The sequence below is a fragment of the Sciurus carolinensis genome, chromosome 9 (genome assembly GCF_902686445.1).
Source record: "Sciurus carolinensis chromosome 9, mSciCar1.2, whole genome shotgun sequence".
NCBI classification, from domain to species: Eukaryota; Metazoa; Chordata; class Mammalia; order Rodentia; family Sciuridae; genus Sciurus; species Sciurus carolinensis.
This window is the reverse complement of record NC_062221.1, coordinates 37,992,077-38,003,432: the sequence shown is the minus strand read 5'-3', so window position 1 is coordinate 38,003,432 and position 11,356 is coordinate 37,992,077. Positions and strand designations below refer to the sequence as shown.

General features: G+C 36.1%; 1 pseudogene; it reads right to left on the bottom strand.

Annotated features, from left to right (window-relative positions):
• Nucleotides 1–7,568: 7,568 nt before the first annotated feature.
• LOC124993488 (N-lysine methyltransferase KMT5A-like) lies at nt 7,569–8,600 on the bottom strand (annotated as a pseudogene).
• Between the last annotated feature and the right edge of the window lie 2,756 nt (nt 8,601–11,356).

Sequence of the window (11,356 nt, the reverse complement as noted above, 5' to 3'; positions counted from 1 at the left end):
TGGAATCTATGCAGTCTTCAATCATGTATCTATATGTGCAAAGATTATTTGGAGACTTAGAGATGCTGTAGAATGAAGCTTCAGTATTTAATATGCTAAAAGGTTTTTAAAGACTTAAAGGGCCTTGCTTTGAAGGGCTTTGCTGTTTCAATAGAATTCTGTGATACTTGGTACAATTTCCAGTACCAACTGGTCATATTTCTGAGTGCTATTAAGGTAGAACTAAGTTTCTGTTCTAGTCATAATGAAAACACACACACACACATACACACAAATGTATACATGTATCTATAGTTATATCTGTACAAATACAGTTCACACACCTGTGTGTGTAATGTGTATTAAATATCTTTTAGAAATATTTTAGACAATTTTCAATATTCATGTTATTTGTCAGAATAAAGTTTGTTTCTAAGAATACATATTCCCTGAAGGTAATTCAAGGAAGAAAAAGTTATATTCATTAAGATATTCATTGTTTTATTCTTATGAAAACAACATCTTGGAAGCTGTCCAAATGTTCAACTATTAAAAATGTTTATTATGTTATTAAATTTCCTTCCTGTCTGAAAAAATATAAACTTTATTGGTTTTGTTCTGTGTAATATTTTGCCAGTCATAAAATAAAGTTGTGGGAAATATAATACAACATAAAGTATTTAAACTAATATGTTACCTGATGGGGAAGAAAAGATAATTATGTAATTTTCCATTACCTCTCAAGTTACTGTTCACTGGGTAACCAACACAATTCTCAAATTCAACTTACCCAGAGCCAAACTCCCACTTCAAAACTGATCTCTTTTCTTATTGAACTTTAAGTCCTTATCTTATTGAACTTTATCACTGTAAGTGACAAACTGAATATCCAGAGGCTCTGGCATTGTCTTTAGTGAATCTCCATCTCCATTCCCTTGACCTAGACCCCCTTTGGCCTGGCCTTCACCTTATCATGATTCATACCTGAAGCAATCACTGCAATATCCTATCTTGGGACCTGAATTTTCTTTCTTCCCTGACACATATCTTCCCGTAAAATACAGATGAGGAAATGAGGTACCCTACTTAGAAGTACTGGTGATCTTCTAGCATATATGGGACAAAACCTCAACTCCTTTTCATTAGATAAATAGCGACAACTATGTCTTATATATTTTCTCTCCAGTGACTATTTCTTTCTAGTGAATAGTTCAGTATCCAAGAAAGAATTTGGGATTTTGGTAACAAGAGGATTTTATCAAATTAGGGTCAGATGTGATGTTGAAGATTTTGAGTGTGTGTTGTGCATCTAGAAAGTTTTGGCAGTCTTGTATATAAAATCCCATTTTTGAAGAAGAGAACCACAGAATCTTGTACACTTCTACATATATACAAATGAAAGAATATATGTCAGATTATTGAAAAAGGGCATAGGGGAATGTTAATTATTTAAAAGAAAACCCTTATATATCTATTAATATTCAATGGTTACAGTAAATGTGATTTATTACTGTACTATTACATTTTTAACATTAAAATATTCTTAAGAAGTTGATTACAAGAAAATATGGAACAACACTGGTGATAATTTTAATGATTTTAAATTAAGGGTGAGTAGCAAGACAAATCTGTATTTGTCGTCTGGATTGCCCTTTCAGTTCTCTAGGACAGGCAGGTATATTCTGTAGGACAGATGCTCTACAGAACAGAAAATATATATTTGGCTGGAATATAATTTCAATTACAGCATTCTCCCCTCTAATATATAGTAGATATGAATAAAAAGTAGAAAGATTAATAAACTCTTTAAAATTATAATAATTTGGAATTCATCCATTACCTATGTTAAAGAAGAGAGTAATTTCAAGTAAATTCTATCTCCTTACCTTCAACAGAGAGATAAAATATTGAGAGATTTTGCCTGCTCAGCATGAGGTGAAGGGAGTTTGATGTAAAATACTGTGAGTTGAGACAAAAAGACAATTAAAATAACCTTCATTCCTCCTTGAAAGTGGTAGAAAGAGTAAAAGACCTTCAGGTTGTAGCTAGACTGACATAAACAGAGTTCAAACATTTGCTCCTGGTGAGGCTACAAGCAAGAATTGATTGGGTGCACAGTTATCATTTGGATCTGCATAAGGATTAAAACATTTAATCAATAGGTATTGAATAAGTAATTCGTACATGGTCTGCTAAAGGAGAAATATGTTGCTGGCATATTCTTTTAGAAAGGTTAAGTATTGTCTTTCTCAATCACTTTCAAGAACAATTAAAATTTTAATTAACAGATTCTTACTTTATTTGGCAAGAATTTTAAGCATCCATTTAAGAAAATTGCTCCATTTAACAGTTATTGCTGGACCAGTTTGGCAGGAATCATGGAGAAAAGAAGCAGAAAGTAAGATTACTTTCGAAAAGATGCATCATTCAACCATTCTTAATATTCTTACTCCACAACTTTTCCTTTGCTTCAGTGATTTTCACTCTTTTAAGGCCTAAATATATAGTCTCTGGTTTTGAGTATAAAATGCATAATTAATTTGAAATAAATTTTCATTATGATTCTCATTCCATGGTTGATATGATTCTGTTTTGTACCATTCCTGAATATTTTATCATATTTATTTCTTAATCCCTTGACATATCTTTAATGAGATTCATATGAATGAACTAAAGGAACTAGTAAGCAGAGAATGGAAAGATGCATACTTAAAATTGGAGTCTGCCTTGTTGATCATTAATCTGTTTAAATGGTGGTCATCTAATGATTTCCTAATTAGCACTTTCTTTCTAATCATATCATTTCTTTTGCATTTTTCCTCTGAACTCTTATATTTGAATCAGGGGAGAATCATGTGAGTATCCGTTCCCCAAGAACACCCAAGTAGGCCAGGAATCTCTCCTCTTGCCTCCTAACATCACCTGCCTGCTCACCATTCCTGTCTCACAATGTGTGGTGTTCCTCATGTACCTACTTGCTGTTTTTCTTACAAAGATAGATTCATAATTTTATAATAGCAGGTATGAAATATTTATGAGGAGACATTTAGGTAAATATCCTTTATTTGTTTACCGTATACTTACCTCATCCGTTTCTCTTCATTACCTTTTGCATTTGTAGTTTCGTTTTCCTTCTCTTCCACAAATTCTTTTGACTGTGGTATATCTTTACTGTGGATCGAGCTGCCTGCATAATTTTCTCAGTTCGCACTGGAATTCATTTTGCTTTCACTTTTAAAAAATACTTTGACTAGGCAGAGAATGTATGGTTGGCATGTTGACCCCTGACTCACCCCAGAACATTAAAACATCAATTTATTATCTTGTATTTTTTTATCTTTTCTATCCCAAAGTAAACTTTTATTGTTGTTGCTGCCTCTAACTGTGATGCATCTTATTTTACTATTTTTAAGATTTTCAAAGATTGTTTTCCCTCTGTCTTTGTTCTCTTTGGTCAGTTATATCATGATGCAGCTGACTTGTAAATTTTACTTCTTGGATTTCTTAAAATTACTTTTATCTCTAGATTGATATCTAATATCAGAGCATTTAAGAGCCATTATCTCTTCAAAAATTACTTTTGTCCTCTTTTTTATTCTCTTCCCCTTCCGTGACTAAAACTCCTTTTATGGTATGCCTTTGTATACTGCCTATGTTATTTTTTTTTTTTTCTCTTCATGCTTAAATCTGGATATAGTCTACAAATTCAGATAGAGTACTGAGTTAGTACTCACTAATCTTTTCAGCTTTATCCAGTAACACAACACCTGGTGGATTCCCCTGAAGTAGCATTAGTCCATTCATGAGGGTGGAGCCCCTATACCTAATAACCTCCCAGGAAGCCTCACCTAGTCAGGGTTCCACCACCTCAATACCATCAAAGCAGGGACCAAGCTTATGGTACAAGGACATTTGGGGAACACACCATACTACTAGGTACGCCTGTACTTAATTTTACTTAAATTCTAGATATTTTGTATGAAAATCAGAAACAATCCAGATAATGTCCTCTTCTTGCAGAGAGGATTCATCCTGCTCTCTGAAGGAAGACAAAAAAGCAGAACACCTCAATCCAATCAGGAACTCAATTGATTAGAGGCAGGTTGCAGACTTTGAAATGATTGTTCTCCCCCTGACTGCCTCACTCCTGGTGTGTAGTCCCACAGAGTTTCAAACTGAGAGTCTGAGGATTTCCCAAATTATCTCCTTATTCCTAGGATCCTAAATATGACTTTTGAATTGCAAACAATGTAACATGGCAGTCATGTCCTGCTTTTTTTTGTTGTTGTTTCATTTTGTTTTTTTTGTTTTTTTTTTTTCAGTTAATTGTCCCTTTTCTTTTAATCCTCTTGTCTTAAGCATCTTATTCTATAAGTGTCTTATGGGGAAAACTAAAGCCCAAGTGTTGAGCTTACTTCCCCGAATCTGTCTTCTCCTGGGGATTTTGTGGCTTCAAATGCAGGCTGCTGTAGCAACACTGACTTTAGTTTTCCTCTTTCTAGCTCTTTGAGTTGCTTGCAGTTCTCTCTGCACTGCAACTTTAGAAACACCTTGCTTGGCGCTTGACCTCAAGCTGTCTTCCAATAATTAGCAAATGTTCTGACAGGAAAGAGGCAGGCAGGAAATTTGGCTCATTTCAATGAGCTTAATCTTAATCTTATCCTTAATCTTAAGGTATAGTTGCTTTACTGGTTTCTAGTGCATTCCAACACATTAAAAACAAATTATGTGATTTTCTGCCCTTTATACAAAGGATTATTGACTGAGCATAAACTATTTCATCATAATCAAAGGAAAAATTACTGTTCTATAGTATTATTAAGGTAACCATTTCTGTATTTTGGACTATTTCTCCTGTCTGGTTTGTTTGCTTAAGAAATGGATAAACTGTATTCATTTTAAGTATCAATCTCTTGTTTACTGAGCTGCAAAACTGAGCTGCCTACCCTGTGAGGCTCTGACCACCTGTCCTCTGCTGGCAAATCTTTCATAACTAGCACAGTTACAATGACTTTAGCTGTTATCTCTTTGTTTGGTGTATTTAAATTGTCTAAATTTATCACCTGTTGTTATTTAGTTTTAATAACATTTTTAATATGATAGTCATTCTATGCCTTTTTAATTTTATTTTTATTTTCCTGTTTACATTGTACATACATATGTGTGTATGTGTACATATTGCATATATGATTTGTTTAATTATTTCATCAATACAATAAATTGTATTGATCTATACAATTTGTTTAGATCTTGTAGTTTATTTGGTATATGATAGATCTATAATGATTTTCTAGAAATCTAATTTGCACTTAGTTGTTCCACCATCATTAATAAAATGTTTTCCCTATTATTGATTCATTATTCTTCTTTTACTATTTATTATTACATTTTGGGGGTATCATTTTTTCCTCATTTATTTTTTTCTGCAATAAGATACTATTACATATTTATGTAGTGCACATATTCATTGGTTTAGCTGATAGTTTATTTTTCAGGAGTTTCACATTTTTTGAAGTATAATTTTCATTACATTTTAGCATAAGTATTCGGAGTTCTTTATTTACCTCTCTCAAAACCAAAATGTTTTGGGGATTTTTCGTTAGGACAATATTGAATTAAAATATGTTTAAAGTTTCCTAGAATTGATATGTTAACAGTTTCAAAGTATTCTTTTCCAAGAGTGTAGTACTGGCTGGTATAGTGATGCACATCTGTAATTAGAGCTACTAATAAGTTTGTGTGGATCAGGAGGTTGAAGGCCAACCTGGGTACCTTAGCAATACCCTGTCTCAAAACTAAACAATACAAAGGACAGGGATGTAACCCAGTGGTAGAGTGCCCCTGGGTTCAAGCCCTAGTATGGTAACATATTTATCTACAGTAGATATACAGATGTAGATAAAGATAATACTCATTCCATTTTATTAGAGTTTCTTTTTTTTTTTTTTTTTTTTGGCCTTGTCTGACAATAAATATTTTAATTTGTTTCATTTTTAAGATGACAAATAACTTTCAAGTTTATTTCCTTTTTTTGTTTGTTTGCTTAAATATAAAGCTAAACCACAAATTGGTACAACTAAGACATTTTATCTCACATTTAAATATTCCTGTCGGTCCTCCTCCAATGTGCTGACCACTGACCAGGCTACTGGGTGTGTGTGGGGGAGATTTTCTTGGTAGCACCATCCTGAGGCCCAGGGTGGGGATAAGGATGAGGACAGGGTCACACTTAAACTCCATTCACATTTGTCTCCATTCGCATTTACCTGGGACCAGGGTGGACAGGAGCCCCAGCCCCATGGAACTGAAGGTGGACAGTGAGTGAGAATCGGACCCCTGGAGAGGGAAGAGGAAGCTGACTACTCCTCCTGCTGTCACATTCAAGATGAGACCTGAGCCACAACCTTGCTCCCTAGCTGTGGGCCCTGCCTGCTCCCTGTGAACCTGATGCCTCTCTTTGAGGCCAGTGGTGGTGGCTGGGCGGGGTCCTGAGTCTAGGCTCACAATTCAAGTTATGGCTGCCCTTCACAGGAAGGACACCTGGTGGTCTGACAAAAAGAAGGCCTCCACAGAAGTTCTGGAACTTTCAACCCAGCAGAATTGGGCAAGGGCAGGAGATAGGGTAAATAATTTCTGGTCCCGCTACAAAACTTTATTTTTGATTAGAATAGAGTATCATCTCAAATCTCTTCTACAAAAACAAAACAAAACAAAAAACCCAGAGCAAAACAAAAAAATTGCAGCACTCCACTCACTTCAAGACCTATATACATGTAAGTTGTTTTCTGTGGTTTTTTTCTTTTCTTTTTTAAAATTTTTATTATTATTATTTTTTAAATAAACTCAGTGTTCACATTTCTATAAAGAATTAACCCGGTTTCAGGAAGCTCTGCCTTGGCAGGTATAGGGAACAGCGTTTGTCCCTGCCTGCCTGCAGGGTGACTGCTCACCCTGATGCTTCCAGGTGCCCTGAGAAGGAGCTGCCTGGGAAGAGAAAGTCTAGGCCCGGTCATGCCCCCGGCCACGGTCAGTAAACTTTCAAGAAAGCAGAAGGGAGGACGAGCCTACTACGAAACCTTTTAAAAAAATATTCATACACTTCAAGGTGCACCTGTCCAGACGTGAGAACAAGAGCTTGGAGACATCCCGTCCAGACCATGGGAGGCAGAGTGGCCCTCACACCCGCCTGTACTCAGTTGTCAGGGTGTGGGGACAGTCCTGGCTCTTCACCTGGAGACAGGAGACTCCCCGGCTTCCTAGGTCATGTTTGACTCTTTCCTCTAAAACTTGTGCTTAGTCTTTGACTGCATGCAAGAGAAGCACAAACGTTCAAGTTGTATGCAAAAAAGGTACAAAACAACTAGAATATAAAAGTTTTAGTAATATAAGGCCATCTGTTCAAGCCCCACCTTGGAAACCTGCAACAGATATTTAAATACTACAGTAAAAAGGCATTTTAACATACTTTTTAAAAACATCTGAAGTAATCTGCTAAGATTAAGTGTGTCAAAAAAAAAAAAAAAAAATCATTTCCTTTTGAGGGCACTTTGCCCTTTGAAGAAGGGAGGAGGGTGGGGAAGGCGACAGAGTCAGTGCTTCAGCCAAGGGTAGGCCTTGATGGAGGCCCTGCTGCGGTCCCTGTAGTCATACAGCAGCTCCTCGCCAGGCGCAATGTCGCGGGAGGCGAGGAGGACGAGGTGAGGCAGGCCATCGATGTTCAGCAGTTTGTTCTGTCAGTTCCCGCATTTGCTGTGATTGATCAGTCTTCCCGGGCGATTTTTGTCTCTGGTCACATCCACGCAGTAGGTTTTGCCCAGATACTAAAATAGTACCCCTCGCAGCCCGTGGTGGGGTCTTTCGTGTACAGAGACTCTTGCTTCTGGGCATCTGTGATCTCGAGATCCCGGTGATCCTCCAACACCAAGTCGCCCCGAGAGAACTGCTTGGTGGCCATCACACACCTATGCCATCAGCGAGGTCAATCTTCACGCCTTCTTCCTTCCCACTTTCGATCAGCTCATCTGTTCTCTTCCTTTCTGCAGACTGCCGCTTGGCCAGCTCCTGGAGCTCCTTCGGACTGGGCGGAAATCTGTGAGTCTGTGATTCTGTTGCGGTTTTCCTTGAACTTTTTTCTGAGGGGCCTGTTTTCCCTTGAGGGACTTTCTCAGGGTCTGCTTGGCAACGGCTGCATTGGTTGAGTTACAAGACGAGGTTGGAGTTTTTGGAGGTTCTGCTGCTTCAGATTTTTGGTTCGGAAAAGGTGTCAGGGGACCATTCCTGGCGTCTTTGATCTTCTGTTCCTCGGACTTCATTGATCTTCCTATCGCGTTCCCAGCATTTCTTTTCTCTTCTTGTTTCCGTAGATTCCAGCTAATGGTTTCTTCTGGCGTTTGACTTAGTGATGTGCAACTGAGTTCTCTTCCTGAATGGGGGAACGCATTCCAGAGCATTTGTTCAGGCTCATGTAGGAGTAGATCATTGATTGCGTGGCAAATACGTTCTCCCCGTTGGTGTGGGGCCTCCCCGGGCCCCTCCGCTTCACGGACTCCAGGCCTGGCTGCCGCCGCCACCGCCACCGCCTCCACCGCGCAGGGCTTGGACATCTTCTTGCTTTAAGCCATGGTCCGGCTCTTTCACCGCCTGGATCTCCCGGGAAACCCAGCTTTTGAAAAAAGTTGCAACAACTCTAGAGTTTCTTTTAAACATCAAAATAGTTTGATATTATTTTCCATTGGTTATATATATTTCTTTTTTCCAGATATTTGATATATTTGGTATTGCATGTTACAAATTAGAATAGGATATTCTACTAAATAGTTTCAAAATATCTGTGTTTACGTGGTCATTTTGCATTTTGTTTTTAATTCTCATTTAAAAATTAGTCAAGAGTATTTCCATTAGGCTATAGGGGGTAATAGTAACTTAAAATGTTCAACCAGATTATAAGAAAATAATGACAATTTTACCTCCTACTATTTAAAAATTGCATTGTGTATTTGTTTTAGATCCTATATCATAAAACGTAATGCCTCTCAAAATAATTAATTATTAAAAATGGTAGTTGAATTAAATGACCTTTTAATGTCTTTCAGTTGATAACATTATTATTATTTATAATATCTTTCATGAGATACTAGATGTGATGATATTAAATCTTCTAATATTTTTTCAAGTTTTCATTCTTCACAGAAAAACTAGATAGTAATGGTACCTCTTAACATACATTATTGAGTGCTATTTTTCTTTTATTGTGGAAAGAACACAACATGAGGTCTATTTTCAGTAAATTTTAAGTGCCATTTGTGGCATTATAAATTATAGGCAAAATGTTGTATAACAGGTCTTTAGAAATTACTCATATTTACAACTGGAACTTCCTGTGAATTTTCTAATTTTTGTTTGATATTCACATTTTATGTCTAAAAATATCTTGTGTATAATTTACTTATGCTACAATTTTAGTTCTAATGATCTATTATTTGCTATATGGGCAAATTGGATAGTTCTGAGCTATTTCCATTTTTTGAAAAGTTTATGCAATATCTATATCTTGTTATTTGAGAGTCTTTACAGACAAAACTGTATGAGCACAGAACAAGTTCTGCAAACTAATCCCTTGATAATTTTCTCAATTTCTTCCCTTGTAATTGGGTTTTATTCAAATTATTCATTTTTTTTTTTTGTGCAAGCAATTTTGGTAATTTCCAGTTTCAGAGAAACTATCCATTTCAATGAAAATTGTTTCTTATTGGCAAATGGAACAATATTTTATGAAAATTTTCCATTACATAATAATTTATTTAATCTTAGTTGTCATAATTCTATCTAATCTTATTGTTTGCCACTTTTTTCTTTGGGCATTATGGTGATTAAAAAAAAACAGACCAACTGAAACAAAAATATATTATTAAACTCATTCAAATGACTGGATGAGAAGGTAGGGAGCATGATTGCCCTCAGCTCCCTCCCAACTGACAGAATCTTCTTTACTGACATAGGTCTGGAAGTTAGATCCATGCATTCAGCTCTCACACTCTTCTTGGTTTCAGAATGTACATATATTAACATGGAAAATTCTCTCTGGGATTCTAACCTAGGCAATGTGGAGAAAGAAGATCAACAGAACTAAACTCAATTCATGTAATCTTTGGGGTTTTGCACCATGAGTATATCATTACTAAAGAACAGTCAAGTATCCAGTATGAGCATCAAAGCAAAACCTTGATCTGGATCCTTTCTTGCCAAAAACATATTCCCTGATCTGTACATTTGTGCATTCAGTTGTTCTGTTCCCTGTTCCCTGTTCCTGCTGTTGCTCTTTTTGCTCTTCATTCAATATGACTTTTAACTGTACACACCCCTTTAGGCCTCTCTACTCTGCTTTCTGCCCATCTTTCTAGTCAATTCAGTTCTGTTTTTTGGCTGCATGCCTTGAATTTCTCTTAATGATATATGTCACCAACACTTCTCATTAAGCTACAATATTAGTTTCAGGAGTCCTACCATTTGAGCATTTGCTAAGTTTCTAAATGCTATTCACTCAGTGTGGGAGTTATTGAAATCACTCCAAATATCTGTCATGTAATTTAAAAAAATTAATTTCTAAGACTTTCCATGTAAAATGAGGAGTGGGAACTCTGGAAGTCAGAGTACAGAGTTCTCTGTCTGGAAGTCAGAGTACAGCTTCCTCCAGAAATACACTTGTCTTCCCATAGGTACTCTGCAGTTCTTTCCCTCTCAGTGTCACTAACGTCTAAACTCAGTGGAAAGAAGGGGCAGTTAAATGGGGACCACAATGGTCCAACAGCAGATATTTTGATCTAATATTAACTGAATAGGAGAGATGCAGAAAGTGCCTGAAACTATTTTCTGTTAAAAAACAAAAATATTTTTTGGCTTTGAAGAGTGGAAGATGAGAATAGGGGGCAGAAACTCTGTGGTAGTAATTGAATTAATTACCAGAGTATAAAAGCAAGCAATGAGGCATTTAAAGGAGAATTTGAGAAAATGAAATAAAAGAATTCAGGAGAAGAAATTGCAGAACATTGTAACTTCACCTAATCTCAGAAATCTATCAAATTGAAACCACATTTGATACAACCATGTCACCTATTAAGTGAATAAATCTTAAATTTGTTTATATTTAATTGAACATATAATACAGAATAAAAGCATAATCCATACACTTTGTAAGTTACTGGATCTTAGGGAATTAAGTCTAACTCTGATGTTGGCAGTAATTAAGAAAAGACATCATTACAATTTGCCAATAGCTCCTAATTTCCAATAATAGTACAATAAATTGTACAGGATTTTCTGGGCAATGATGTGTTGAAAGAATCCAGAAAGCCTGTGAGGAATGTACCACAATTTTAAT